This window comes from Biomphalaria glabrata, chromosome 14, assembly GCF_947242115.1.
Source record: "Biomphalaria glabrata chromosome 14, xgBioGlab47.1, whole genome shotgun sequence".
Classification (NCBI taxonomy): Eukaryota; Metazoa; Mollusca; class Gastropoda; family Planorbidae; genus Biomphalaria; species Biomphalaria glabrata.
This window is the reverse complement of record NC_074724.1, coordinates 32,893,013-32,908,438: the sequence shown is the minus strand read 5'-3', so window position 1 is coordinate 32,908,438 and position 15,426 is coordinate 32,893,013. Positions and strand designations below refer to the sequence as shown.

Here is a 15,426-nt window from a genome sequence, read left to right as displayed (position 1 = left end):
CCTTAATACTTTGTCCTGGTTAAAAGATGCCTGAAAAAGTATTTTGAACGAGTAGTCTAGCTGGAATACCATTAAGTCTTGAGGCTTTATTCGGTTTGTTTGTCTGTCTGGTAGGACTCTTTTACACGTTTTTTTCCCCACTACTCTAACTCAGACAAGGATCAGGTTGAAACTGTGCACAATTATATTCATTGTCGATGACAGCACATGAATGAATTGAAAAATAAACTTGCATTATACTAGTTAATTATAAGCTATAAGCATTTTAAATACAAATGTCAAATTGAAACAAGTGGAATCTCCAACAATGTCTTCAGTTGGAAAAGAGTCAATATATGCATTTATGTACCCCAAGTTGTGGATAAAGCACTTTTTCTCTAGTCAAATTATTCTATTCTTTTTTATTTACTTTGAAATTTTATAACGATGAAACTAAAGTTGTTCCCAGTGTGGCCCACGTTCCATTAATTTATTTCTCAGAGATACACATCAACTGTTAATCTTCTAGGAAAATCGTTAGAGCCGTTTTTGAGATCCGTGTCCAGATTCCATCCAGGTTTCTCCATGAAGTTGTGACTTGAATAAAGGTATTGTAAACATACAAAAAGAAGATAAGAATCTTAATCGCTGATCTATAATATTTTTGTAACGCTAAACATTTCATAAATCAATCAGTACTTTATGGTACTTTCCCTTCCACGCGGGCGCCGCTCGTCCAGAAAGATTCGGAATTAAAAACAAACAAACTTATGTATTGAGATTTACTATTATACTTATCTTATCTTTTTCATACTATACATTACTAGATGCTGCTAATGTACCAATCATACTAGACCACAGACAACGGTATTGTAATTAAAAGAAAACCATGAAAGCAATAAAACTGTAGACTGTAGCTAATGTAGTTCTGTGTTTGCTACAGCACACGTAGGGAATCGATCAACTCTTGTCAACCAGCGCGTGGCGCACTGCAAAATTTAAACACTGCTGACAGCCGAGTCGTGTTGGCGGTGTCTCGACCTAGGTGAGTAGTCAGTATTGAGGTCACGTGCATCGGATTTATTATGTGCGAGCGAAAAAGGGTGAGTCTCTGATAACGAAGGAGAGACATTTTCAGTGGTGGTAATTAAAGCACTGTGGATATAGTAACATGTGATACTTGTGCTCGTGTTTCATCAACGGGGCGTTTCTTGTGAATATTATATAGACTGGGATCTTCTCCTTTCAGACCATTACCATCTTGTTGAACAAGGGCTGTAGGGTCAGGTATGTACAATTAATTCAGGAGGAATGATGCGTGGTTTGAACACTCACGATGCCTTGAAAATTGAAATGTGTCTGATACTGTGTAATAGGTTTTAGATACAATTTTTTTATGTCCATGTCTAGTATGTAAGTCTCTTATATTTTTTAAAATGAATCATTATCGCTGGTACATACGAGTCAACACTGTTTAACTTAGACTTAGACTTAGGTCCTCCCGCGCCGTTCGGCGCATTGGGCGGCAAGCTGTCTCCACAAAGATCTGTCATTGGCAATGTCTGAAGCCTCCTCCCACCTGGTGTCCTCCATGAAGGTGTGTCGCCAGGTAATACGAGGACGTCCCTGTTTGCGCTTTCCTCGTATTGGCCTCCATGTCGTCGCAACTCTTGGTATGCATAATTCATTTTGTCGTAGAACATGTCCCGCAAACCTCATGCGACGCTCTGTCACAACCTCACTAAGCTTTCGACACCCAGTTCGGCATAGAATTTCCTTGTTTGATACCGGATTTGTGTAACTGACTCCCAAAATCCGTCTCAGCCATTATTGTTGAGCCACATTTAGTCTTTTCTCAATTTTGACAGATGACTTCCATGTTTCACATGCATATGTTGCACACTGTTTAAACACTGTTTAAAGCATCTATTTTAAAAGATCTTATAAACGGAAGATATTCGTGTGCTACGCGTATCCATGTGTTATATAGTCATGCATCAGTGACTTAAACTCTACTTAGCCATTGGTTTTCCTGGCTGGCTCATGTAACGCTTTGTACGCTTTAGTGACACTAGGAAAGAAGTAGCAATTTGAAGCATTGGTCCTAGCTAATGGAATAACAAATGTGCCTGTATATTTATAAGATACCAATCATCACTGCTTAATTTAATATTTCTTTTTTGCAGTATCTATCTATAACAATAGCAGATGCGGTGGCTGAGTGTTAAACCGCTTGGCTTCCGAACCGGGGTCCCGAGCTCGAATCCTGGCGAAGACTGGGATTTTTACTCTCGGGATCTTCAGGGCGCCTCTGAGTCCACCCAGCTCTAATGGGTGCCTGACATTAGTTGGGGAAAAGTAAAGGCGGTTGGTCGTTGTGCTGGCCATATGATACCCTCGTTAACCTCGTTAACCATGGTCCACAGAAACAGATAACCTTTACATCATCTGCTCAATAGATCGTAAGTTCTGAAAGGGGAAATTAACCAATTTTTCTGAAATAATATTAACTACGTACAGTGTTTCTTTCAGTGTAGTATACGGTCATTGTGTTGTATCTCTAGACAGCTAGTATCACTAAACCTTTGTAGGCTATAGATTTTATTTGTAAAAGTATCCCTTCAGACCTTGCGATCAATGAGGCAGAGTTGGTTAAGGTCATCTGCTTATATGGCCACCGGTTAACGAGCAGGGTGTTATGTCGCCAACACAACGACCAACCGCCTTTACTTTCGCAACTAAAGTCAGGTACCCATTTGAGTGGACTCAGGGGCGCCCTAACAATCCCGAAATTCAAAATCTCAGTCTTCACCGAGGTTCGAATCGAGCTCAGGAGCCCAAGGCTCGGAAGCCAAGCATTTACCACTCAGCCACATCGCCCCCATATTTTATTAGTACTGAGCTTGAATGAAACCGGAAAAAAAAAAAGAATAAAAAACAAAAAAAAATGAACTTCACTTTTATTTGCAATGTATACACATCTTTCATCTTCAATGTAAACGCGTGTAAAAACAACAAAGTGTTATAGTGATACGCTGAACATGTTTCATAACCGGCTCCAAAGCTGCAATAAACACATGTCTTTTTGTCTTTCTGCAACTTTGCTATCATCAGTCCTGCACCTCTATTTATCTCTTGACGATCTTGCGCGTGATTACATCAGAATCACTTCAGCCAATCCTAACATTTGTGCACCTTGTTAATCCTAGCTTTCAACTTGCTGGCTTAACGTTTGTGTGGTACGCGCATGGGACTGATGTCTCGATGGTCCGGATTCGAACTCTGCCCTCTGCCATCCCCGTTGTCCTGCGGGAAGTTTGAGCGAAGATGTAATAATTTACCATTCTGAAAGAACATCCGAAACGCGTAAAACATATCTAAATCTACTCTGACCTCTATTGTTACTAACAAATAAGACGGTTGTATTAGTGTTCCCGTGTTCACAATTGTTGGGGCGTCATGGTGAAGTGGTAAGCCGCTTGGATTCCGAAGTGAGGGGTCTCGAGTTTGAATCCCAATGATAATGAACTTCTGAATGAGTGCTTAACAGTCATGGAAAAGTAAAGGCGGCTGATCGTTGGTTTTACCACGTGACACCCTCGTTTTGCGTCGGTAAAATAAACTGATGTGCTTTCCCCATGGGGGACACTTATAGCAAGTGGGGCCCTGGAACGAGGCACAGTGAGCTGTGTACGCGGTGCGGTCGTACTCGGTCCATGGCCGTAACTGCAGGGGGCCTTCAGACCGGACTTGGGGAGGAAGATGTCCGGGTCAAAAAATGGGTAAAAGCTTTTCTAACGATCAATGGGATAATGGCGCCAAAGGGCTTTATCAAAGATGACCTTTCCATCGTCTTCTGCATGTATCTCAAGGCCTTAAAGACTAAACTTTATTTTTTTGACTACAGTTAAAACATTTAGTGAAACAAATTGTTATAAGATATTTCCTGCCAGTTTTCTCTATTCTTTTCCACGCCAACCCCAGAGTCTCATCCAGCGGTAGGTTTGTTAGTAGTAGTTTATTAGATAGTATATGTGTGTAACTATGCATGATTGTTGTGTAGGTATGTGTGTGTGTGATGCCATGGATTTCTGCAGCTGTGAACCAATAAAACAGAGGAACCTAACACACATTCAAAAACAATCGATCTTCTTTTCTCGGATTGAGATGTGCGTTTATTGAATATTTCGTATGAATCGATACCAGGAGTGTTCAAGTATCGTATGGGTAAAAGTGAGATTTTGGATAAAAAAAACTACGTAGGCAGTTCTTTAGAGCTCCTGATACTTATGGCACAATTCATTCTATTGACGATTACAAATAACTGAAGACATTGTAACTTATGATTTATCTCGAGTTTGATATTTGCTGTATTTTTGGTTGTGTTAACTCGGGGTTCTGGGGGAGCGTTGTTAGCTTCATCCCTTGGAACGGGTGGGGAGGATTTAGAATTTAATGGTAAAGAAAATAAACTTAAATAAGTGAGGTTTCTATAGTACTGAATTGACCCAGACGGTGATGCCTGGTCGTGCGGTTTGCGCGCTGGTTAGCAGTTAAATATGGATTTACAGCTACTTAGAAAATATATTTTTTTTGTCCCGAGAAAAAAAAATTAAAGGCTTCGCTTAAGACTGCTGACGCTTGCAAGTAAAACGCGAGACTAACACATGTTTAGTTTGAAACAACTCTTTTGAATGTATTTATTCAGAATCATGTAAACCTATTTAGTTTCTTTACTTTAATTTAAATGTCTCAGGATGTGAATAACGCATTGCTATCCACCACCAATCACGAATTAAATCTTTAACTGCAAATTCAAACATACGTTTAAAGTAAAATTCTTTTCTTTTATGCACTATCAGCTATGTATAATAGCTATTACCACATCACCTTTTAAAGACCTGATCTAAGCATTGATTGAATCAGATAGTTTTTTAATTGACCTTGCTCATTCAGTTAAATCGTTGTTAAGTATTGATTTACCTCACGAACTAAAACCCACATTAATGTGAGTTTAAGAGACAGTGGCTGGTGAATTGAATACAATCAGTTTGAACGATCGCCAGTCTTTGTTCGCGTCATTTTGGCAATAATAGACTGAACAAAATTGATCACGTAATGACAAGACTTATGGAATGTCTAATAATGACATGTATTATCTTATACGTTTAACTCTTTCTCTCCTAACTAACGATACCAACGTTGATTCCACCAGAATGTGGTAAATAATTACGGAGAAAAAGAGTTAATATAAGGTCGTACATGACTCGTACAGTATCTCATATTATTTCCTTTGTAGTAATATCAAATGTATTTATGGTACAGAGCCAGCCCTAGAGTGAGGTGGACAATATTTTTATGACGTGGACTATTTTTTTTGGCGGTAGGAGACAGAGACTGAGGTTGACTAGGGTGTGTTGCAACAATGACCTAATTTTAACACATGTGTCAATTGAATAAAAGGAGAAGGACAATTATTTGAATTTGTGTCCACTGATAGTTCTATGTTTAATTTAGACAACTTTTTGACATAGACAGGGCCGGATTTAATTAAGTGGAGGTCCTTGGCAAAGTTTTTTGTGGATGTATTTTTCTTCTTTAATTGGCTTTACTAAACTACATTTAATAATAGTAATAAAATTTAACAGTTGGAAAAAAAAAGAGTTGGGTGACTTGAGGGGAACCCTAAAAATCCTGAAATTCAACATCCCAGTCTTCACCAAGATTTGAACCCAGGACCCCAGGGTCGGAAGACAAGCGCTTTACCACTCAGCCACCTGGGGGTATCCAGTGGTTAGGATTTTAACTTACAGTGTCTTAAAACGTCTTAGAATTCCAAGGAAAAGATGCAAAGAGCGAGTATAGGGCGCTTAACTCTTGGGTGCGTTTTGCGCGCTGGACTGTCGTTCAGATTTATTGATGGTCCCGGGTTCAAACCCTGCCTGCTCCCATCCCCCGTCGTCCTGCGGGAGGTTTGGACTAGGAAGTAAATTATCTTCAACTCTGAAGGAACATCCGAAACATGTAAAACATTTTACAACATTTTAACTCTGAAAGTGATGAGCTTTTTTACAAGAGTGAAGACAAAATAAATTACTATTATAGTGTTTAGATGCTAAACTACCACACGCGTCTAAAGAGTTAAATTTGGGCAGATGAGGCTCGTCAGCCAGTGATACTAATTCAACTACGAGAGACAACTCCGAGCCTAAGGAACTGCTTCCTTGCAGACGATCGTATATTTTGTAATTTCAGGAAATTTGTAGGAGGGCTTGGCAAATAAGTGGCCGCAGAAATTATTATATATTATGTTATTATATATAAATTATAATGGTTCAATTCAATAACTTACACAGATTTAGAGCGGGTCTATGAAAATTCGGGGCCCACTGCGGCCGCATGGGTTGCAGCGTCCTAACGCTGGCCCTGTATGTGATGTTCTAATTTGAGTTTTAATAAGACAATTTTGAAACTTTAACCGACGTAGGCGTATTATATTCATAATGTAGAAACTATAATAAACTTAAACAAACTTCTTTATAAAATAAAACTTAATGTCACTTTTTGTTATCACAATAATGAAGTGAATTAATTCTCTAGGACTACAATAATGGCGGATGCTTTATCTGTAATCTAGATCTAGTGAATTCGAATGCATTGTTTGAAGGATTTTGGACGCTCTTTGCTTCTGGCTTAGGAGTTTTGATTGCTCCTGTGTTTATTTGTCAGGGGAGTATATCGATATAGTTGAATTTTCAAATTGCAGTGTTAAATTTGCGTTCTTCTTCATATTTGTTATTTCCTTCAAGTCGGTCGCGTTCCAATCGCGTCATACTTCCTTTATTGTTTATTTCCTGTTCCTTTTGTTATTGTTGTGCATTCATTCAAAGAATGTCTTATCCGACGTTTTTGATTGAAAAAAAGGACTTAGAGGGTGGTCTTGTCCACCCGAAGGGTACTCTCCTGTTGAAACTATCTGGCAATAACGCCATGAAATCCTCTATTGGGAGCCTTTTAGAGACTCTCAAGTTGTCAGCTGCTGAAGTAACAGCATTATATAGGTTCGAAAACCCTTATACATGGTTTTTGGTACCAACAACTGCGAAAGTAAGAGACAGACTTGTTGGTAAGTCTTTCGGTAGTGAGACTTCCTTCAAGGTTGAGATCTTCCCAATAGAGGAAGAAAGGCTGAAAATTACCCTACATTGGGTATCGCCTTCAATTGCGAAAACCAAGATCGTTGAAATCATAGAAACATTTGCAGAGCAAGGATCCAAGGTGGAGGTGACGAAAATAGGTGCTTCGGACAAGTGGGTTTCCTTCATCAAAGCAAAAAAAGATGCACCCATCCCACACTACATCCAGCTACGGTATGAAGGGGACCCAAAAATTTATAAAGTTCTAGTCACCATACCAGGTCGAAGGCAACAATGCTTACATTGTGGACTGGACCAGCATTGGTCAAATCAGTGCCCCACCCGAAAGGCCGGCCCGGCTCGAACTGTGCCTCCCAAGGAGAAACCAGGCCCTCTGAGCTATGCACAGGCGGTCAAAGAAGGTAATCCCAAGGAGAAGGAAATCGAAAAATGGTTGCAGAAGGATGGCTTCACGATAGTAGAGAAGGGAAAAAAGGAGTCTTCAAAGTGTCGCCAAAGAAGATATCTAAAGTGTCGGATGTCGCGGCTTCATCTAGGATGGCGGATGCAGCTACTTCATCGGTTGTTGCCAGTACACCAGAGATAGCTGTTGATGCGGAGGTTGAAACCCCCCAGAGTGGCGAAGACTTCAAACTAAAAAAGCGGTTCCGCTCTAAAGAGCATGTTAGGTCCGCTCCTGGGTCTCCGACAAAATTGAAAAGGAAGAGATGCTTATCTGTCTCCTCGTGTGAGGATCTTTTCGCGAGCCCGCGTATTATAAGAGAAGTTGTAAGCCCTCCTAACACGAGTCTTGATGTTAGTGCATTGGACATTCCTGAGACTCCACCCACATTGGTTATAGATGAGGGGGGAACACCCATAATTAACCACTAGAACTGGTTAAATTTACTTTTACACCCAGTCATGACAGACATTACAATCTTATCATTAAATATACGTAGTCTTAGAAACAAGCAAAAATACATTGTTCACCTATCCAGAAAATACAGGCCAGACTTCATTTTCATTCAAGAAACAAATATAGACACACATTATAAATCACGCAAATACACATCCGACATAGGGCTGAAAGAGGGCTGGTTTAGCCTAGGTAACGAGTGTAGAGGGGTAGCTATTTTTCTAGTCTCAGATAGGTTTAAAGTAGTGCATGCATTTAATGACACCAGGGGAAGAATAGTAATCATTAGAGTAGAATCAGGAAATCAAACATTTACACTTGCAAACATCTACGCACCAGCAAAGAGCGCGGAAAAACAGGATTTTTATGAAAATTTAATCGATATACTAAACAATAATTATAGAGAGGATACGCTTATCATAGGGGGGATTTAAATTACATAACTTCTGCATTAGATAAACAGACTACTTTGGCAGTGGGCCCTCCCTCTCGTAAAACCTTTCCGAATCTTAATTTCTTAGAGGAGATAGAGAGGAATTTTAATTTAGTTGATGCTTACAGGACACTAGAACCTATGGGTCGTGACACCACCATGGTGCATAGGTCATACCCCGTCTCGACGCGCTTAGATAGAGTGTATGCTCCTAATCATTTCTATATAAGTCGGGTGTCACATCTGGAAGAAACACTAGAATACACAGACCACAAAGCGGTGTTAGTTACTTTGGACATAAAAAACAAAGAAATTAAAAGAAAGTCATCCCACTGGAAATTTAACAATTCTCTGTTGGAAATTCCCCTTTACGTGGAGTTAGTTTCTACTAATCTAAATTCTTACTTACAAGATATACAAGATCCACATTTCGATTTAACACAGACATGGCCTCTCCTAAAAAGTTCTATCAAGCAGCAAAGCCAGTTAATATCTACATTAGCTCAGGGACGTAGGAGGCAAGAATATGAACAACTCAAATACACATTATTACACACGGATGATGAAATCGTTAAAACAGAAACTCTTTTAAAACTAGAGGAATTAAACAAGTATACTTATAGGGGTGCTGAGATTAGGTGTAAAAATTACTTAAGTAATGAACGTCCTAGTAAACTATTCCTATCGTTTGAACAGAATGTACAATCAAGTAAAATAATAAGCAACATCATAGACAGTGAGGGGAATAAAGTAGATGATTATGAAGATATTAAGAATATTTTTACAAAACACTTCACTACTATATACAGTGAAGAGCCAGTATATACTGATGCTCAAGATAATTTTCTAAAATTTTGCAACCAGCTGGACAAGACAGATGAAGATCTTTTAGGGTGTGCATTTACGCTAGACGAACTCAGGACTGCCCTGGACTCGACTAAGAACAATAAATCACCCGGTCCAGATGGCTTAACATTTGAACTCTATAAAACCTTCTTCCCCCTGCTTGGTCCTCTCTTACTGCGACTATATAGCGACGCCATTAAACTGGGACATTTTCCTCCAAATTTTAACGAAGCATACATCACACTTTTACCTAAGAAATCTGAAAATAACACTTCACCTAGCGACTATAGGCCCATTTCACTTCTCAACACGGACTATAAACTTCTCACAAAAATGATTTTCCTAAGAATGAAACCACTCATAAACCAACTTATCGGACATGACCAGTACTGTTGTATCCCGGACAGAAACATTGACGGCATGACGCATTTTTTACGGGATTTTATCATGTACAGTAAGGATAAAAACCTCAATGTGTCTCTTTTATCTGTAGATCAAGAAAAAGCCTTTGACCGAGTAAGCCTTAGCTTCCTGTTCAAGGTGCTTGAGAAATGTAAAATAAGTTCCCTGTTAATCAGATATATAAAGCTTGTCTATACCAATGCAACAAGTAGATTGATAATTAATCATTCTCTCAGTAGGAGTATCCTCATACAAAGGTCTGTCAGAAAGGGCTGTCCCTTATCCCCCTTCTTGTATATCCTTTGCTTGGAACCCTTCTTGGAATCTGTAAGATCTGACCCATCCATTATTGGGATAAATATACCGGGTCGTTCCTTCTCAACCATCAAAGTCAAAGCCTATGCGGATGATACAACCTTTTTTCCATCTTCAGAGCAAGATATTGAGAATATACTAAAGAAATTTACACTTTTCGGAGAAGCTAGTGGTTCAAAAATAAATATAAATAAATCCTCTGTAATGGGACTAGGGAAATGGAAATTCAAAGAGAATTGCGCTTTCAGAATTGTTGATAAAATCAAGATTTGTGGTATTGTCTATACCTGTAATCCTTTGTTCTATTGTAAAGACCAATGGGAGAATATTTTTGTCAAAGCCTCAAACTTAATTAAACTTTATCAGCACACAGGTTTTACAATATTTGGTAGAGCTGTATTGATAAATAGTTTGGTCATTCCAAAGATTGTCTATTTAGCTAACATTACAGAGCCACCTCCTAAATTCATAAACAAGCTGAACAAGTTAATTAGAAGCTTTATATTTAAAAACACTATTAGGAGCATTAAGCACACTACACTCATTCAAAACAAAGAGGATGGGGGGATAAACTTGCAAGATGTTAAAACAAAAATACAGTCGCTAAGGCTAAAATTTGTAGGTCAAGTAGTTAGAAACCCAACAAACTTTCCCTTGACAATTTACTATTATGGTTTAAGATTAAGTAGTCTTCTTCCAATACACAATGATACTCCTCACTATTTTGGTACAGTCACTCATCCATTTTACAGATCTACTTCAAGAGTTTTACCTGGTAATGAACATTTAATACACAACAAAACCAAAGAATCATACACAACACTTAAAAAGCTGTTACAGGAAAGCCTAGTGAATAGGATTAAGTGGGGGAGAGTTCTTGGGGTGACAGAATTCAAGGACACATTCATAAACCTACACAGTAAACATATCCCACCAAAAGCTAGAGAGATTAGTTATAGACTTATCTTTGGGATGACCCCTATGGTTAGAAGACGGGCAAATGACCGTGAATGTATATTATGCCACCTTGAAAATGCTGATAACGAAAAACACATGTATTTGGAATGTCCATTATTCCTTCAAGTTAGAAGTACTGTAATGGACCTATTGGAAGCAAACTGTGGCAATTATGTAAATGTTAACTTGTCTATTATTTTAAACAAGCTGCCAAAACTAAAAAATAAAATGATACATAACTTTAACTTGATTATTGTTTCCGAATACAGGAATCTTGTTTGGGCTACCTGGCTCAAATGTCTACATAATAATAAGGTGTTTGATCCTAATCACTTGGAATTAACATTTAGAAAAATAATGGACTTTAGAGTAGAGAATTATCTAGTTTGATTTTCATATACCTGTATAATGCTCATGTAGTTTTTCAGAAATAGGGTGTTGGGGGTCAGGGATATCTGATATTTTGTTGATTGTTCTGGAGTAGAGTATACTTGTATCATTTTTCTGTCTTTAGGTAGTATGTCTTTGATATTAAATAATATTTCTATTACTGTTATTATAATTTTAGGTTAATCACTTTTCAATTGTTTATGATTTAATACTTGTGAATTATGATAACTTACAAATAAAAACATATTAAAAAAAAAAAAAAAAAAAAAAAAAAAAAAAAAAGCCCACAAAAGAGGCAAGATGGCCCATAAAAGAGGCATATAAAGCCCAAAAAAAGAGGCAAAGAAAAGAGGCATAAAGCCCAAGGATTCCTATGATGATAAAGCTAAAACTGAATAGCGCAAATTCTGAGGTTTCCTTTTAAAAAAAACAAAAAAAAAACAATAATGACTATGCAGGTCATCTACATCTGTGTACGTAATAGTTAAAAGCTTCCAATGAAATTAAAGTAAAATGATAATTAAAAGAAGATCTAACTCATTACAAAGAACACGTCTCTCTATCTCACGACTATCTCACGTCTCTGGTTAGTCTCCTCTTCGACTCTCGCATGTAACGGTGCATAAGTGAGTTGTAGTTAAATGTATTTCTATAATACCTTGATAAGTACCCCAGACTCTTGGGTGAACTGTTCGGCCTAATTACAGGTCTGTATGACGTGACAACGAGCAATCGGTCTCCACTGCCCACAGGATGAGACGTCGCAGGTCAGTGTTGAGGTCCACTGTAACGATGGTCTCGCTCAAACCCGCCATGTCGTCACTAAAATGTCGCGTTCAAAGTCAGTCTACTAAAGCGCGTCTCTAAACTAAACAGAGTGGTTAACACTCGGAATTACTTTGAAAACCTAGTCTTGAGTGTTCAGTTGGTCTCATGGCCTTTATTTCTCAACATAAGATAATTTATAAGAATAAAGAAAAAGATGAAAATGCAATAAATAGGCAAACAAAAAGATGCCGAACCATTGAGCGGATATATCCGTCTACACGCAACAGCAGAAGAGAATCAAAGTAATTCCTAAACTTAAATGTGGCTCTTATATTGAAATATTTTTATTTGTTTCTGATTAAATGCAAATACAAAATAAATATTGTTACAAATGAACAGTGATAGGTAGAGGTCAACGTATGACCCCGGCGAGATGACACAGCAACTAGTGTTCCCTGGAATCTACATGTACAAACAAAGACAGGATGTGACGTGTCCACACGTGTTGTTCCAGGGGACGAACAGATCTAAGTAGGGGGACAGTTACTAATGAACAGTGACAGATAGAGGTCACTACGTGTGACCCCGACTTGATGACACTGCAGCGAGTGTTTTCTGGAATCTACCTGTATAAATAAAGACAGGATGTGACGTTTCCTGACATGTTATTCGAAAGGATACTAGGAGTGTTTGTGCAACTTTGGAGAAGCGATTAGGGACTCTATATAAGCCAGAAAGTTAATGTGAAAGTGGGTCGTATGGAGTCGTGAGTGAGCCGTTACAGTCGATACAGACTATGTAAGACGTGTGCGGCTCTGTGGAAGAGAAATGTGTACGACTCGATGCAAGTTAACTAGGGTAGAGTTAACTGGAGTGGACTACTGTCGTTAAAGTCTATACAGCGAACTACAGTGGACTTGAGCCGTTACAGTCGATACAGTCGATGTAAGACGTGGGCGGCTCTGATGTGGTAGACTGGAGTACGACTTGGTTCAGCTTTGGGAGACCTGGAGCGACACTGGGAAGTGTGTCGTTGGTCTGTTCTGTGGAATACGACTCGATGCAAGTTGAGATAAGAGGAATTGCAACGAAGTGAAGAAATGCAGTGCAACGAAGTATAGCTAACTGTAAACTGACAGATATTGTACAGTCTTCTACGCTACATGTTACAGTAATGTTAGAGTTAATAGTCATTAAAGTTATATGAAACTGAAAGTTTAGTCGTCAAGTTCTTTACAGTGTTTTTATTTGTGTGCCAACTAATACATCTAGCCAGAAGATTCAGAAATACGTAACAATTGGTGTCAGAAGTGGGATCTTTCTGGCTAGAATGTGCTCCATCAAACTTCTTAATGAACTTGACATGAAAGAACTTAGACAAGAGGTTCGAGAAAGAGGTCTACAGCTTAACGGAAATAAGGAAACGCTAACAGCACGTCTCAGACTAGCCCTGTTGGAGGAAGATGAGAATCCAGACACTTGCCAATTTGAAATCAAACCTAATACGATGGAGCTCCTGAGAACTTTGCAATACAAAATGAACTCGGTGAAAGAGAGCATTAAGGAGATAGAATCAGAAATCAACACTAGATTTTCTTCATTTAACCATTTGATCAAAGTCATGAATGAGAATGAACAAATAGCTACCACGCCCAACAAGACAGAAGAACAAACAAATACGATAAAAGATCAAACTAGAATCATGATGAACGAGCTACTGAACACTCAACAGTATCAGATTGAGTCGACAGATAAAAGAGCTACACCATTGATGAACAGCGAACAATTGTCCAACCAAGAATGTGGCGTTACAGACAATTACGATAGGGATGCTGGTGATGGTTGTGCTGTCTGTGACTGTGATGGCAAACCAAACGAATGTGGCCCACAAGAAATGAAAAGAGACGGTAGCTGTTACTATTTCAACAAAAAGCAGAATGAGACCGCTGAAGAAACAATAGAAGAGACCTATAGTTTGACCGAAGCTTTAGCTATAGATAAACCTGATTTGAGTACCTCAACCAGCCAAACAGATCAAGACAACGTTGGGTCTGAGTCCAAGCCTGTTGCTGTGGGCCTTAAAGACTTCTGTCTTCTATCTGCCAGTGTCTGCGAGAGGAACTCGATGTTTGATTGCTGCACTCATGCGTTTGACAAGAACTGTACGTACGTAGCTATGCAAGAAGATTGTGAATGCCAAGAAATACACCAACAAGCTCTAGACTTAACAGAAGCTTGTGCAGCTATCAAGGTAGGCGTGAGAAGCCCTGGTGATAGTCAAGGAATTACAATAGAAACTGATGCTGAAGTTGATGGACCTTTGCACGTTGAATGTTATCAACCTGCCCCACAGTCGAGTCCTCCAGACTCGGATGAAGGTGATGACGTGTTTGACAACTTGCCTTCAAGTGGACTTGCAGCTCATTCGCAAAGCACCCATCGAAGAATAATGCTGAAACAACTTGTTAGATCAACAGTCTTGATGACTACAGCCATGAAATGCAATACCTTCCTATGTGCTATGTGGCTGCCATCAGCATTGATTGACAAGAGAGTAAGACAACGACATCAACGCAACCAAAGAAATATCAAATGGAGGAAGCGGAGAAAGCGACACATGCAGAGTGCAATGTGGATGGCCCCAACAAGATCAAGATACAAACCCACCCCTTCTCCCACTGATAGACCCCCACCTGCATTTATGAAACTCCATAGCCCATGTTGTTAGAAAACAGGCCCACCACTTCTCCCACTGATAGACCCCCACCTGCACTAACGAAACTCCATAGCCCATGTTGTTAGAAAGATTCTGTCCGGAACCATCAGACCAAAGAAGAAAGCCTTACGAATCAGTTGAAAGTATGAAGCCACTAAAGAATAATCTAAGAACATTCCTCATTAGAATAGGTTTGATGAAGTATAACAGAGGTTTTAGAAGAACGATAATCAAGTCAGAAGCAAGAAGGACAGAACTAGTTTAAGATGCCAGAACTGTGAAGTGAGTAACCATCTGAGATAGAACTGTACAAATAAAACTGTGCGAGAAGATCAACCCAACAGGCATCGTACAAACACAAAGTCAGTTGCTGTTGTAAGAAGAACATGTGAATAATGCTGTACTGTAATGAACCTGGTCATCTCTGAAGAAGCTCTGGAAAAAGCCCTAACCCATCTGTAAAAAGATGCTTGAAAATGTAAAACTCAGCCAGTGAAGCACGAACTCGTTAGAATGCTGATGAATTTTCTCGACAAGAGTGCCCAATGTCGTCATCTGAAGGTCG

The 15,426-nt window shown here is 39.1% G+C and overlaps 1 protein-coding gene across 3 annotated transcripts in view; it reads left to right on the top strand.

The window, feature by feature from the left end:
- Positions 1–15,426, top strand: part of LOC106057701 (23 kDa integral membrane protein-like) — a 102,808-nt gene that overhangs the window by 32,105 nt on the left and 55,277 nt on the right. Inside the window, exon 1 of one of the 3 annotated variants that reach the window (XM_056009626.1) lies at positions 1,101–1,266. The exons of the other annotated variants lie outside the window; for them this stretch is intronic. The gene's annotated coding sequence lies outside the window, so the exon portion shown is untranslated. Of the gene's footprint in view, positions 1–1,100; positions 1,267–15,426 lie in introns of those variants that run through there. 3 annotated transcript variants of the gene reach the window in all.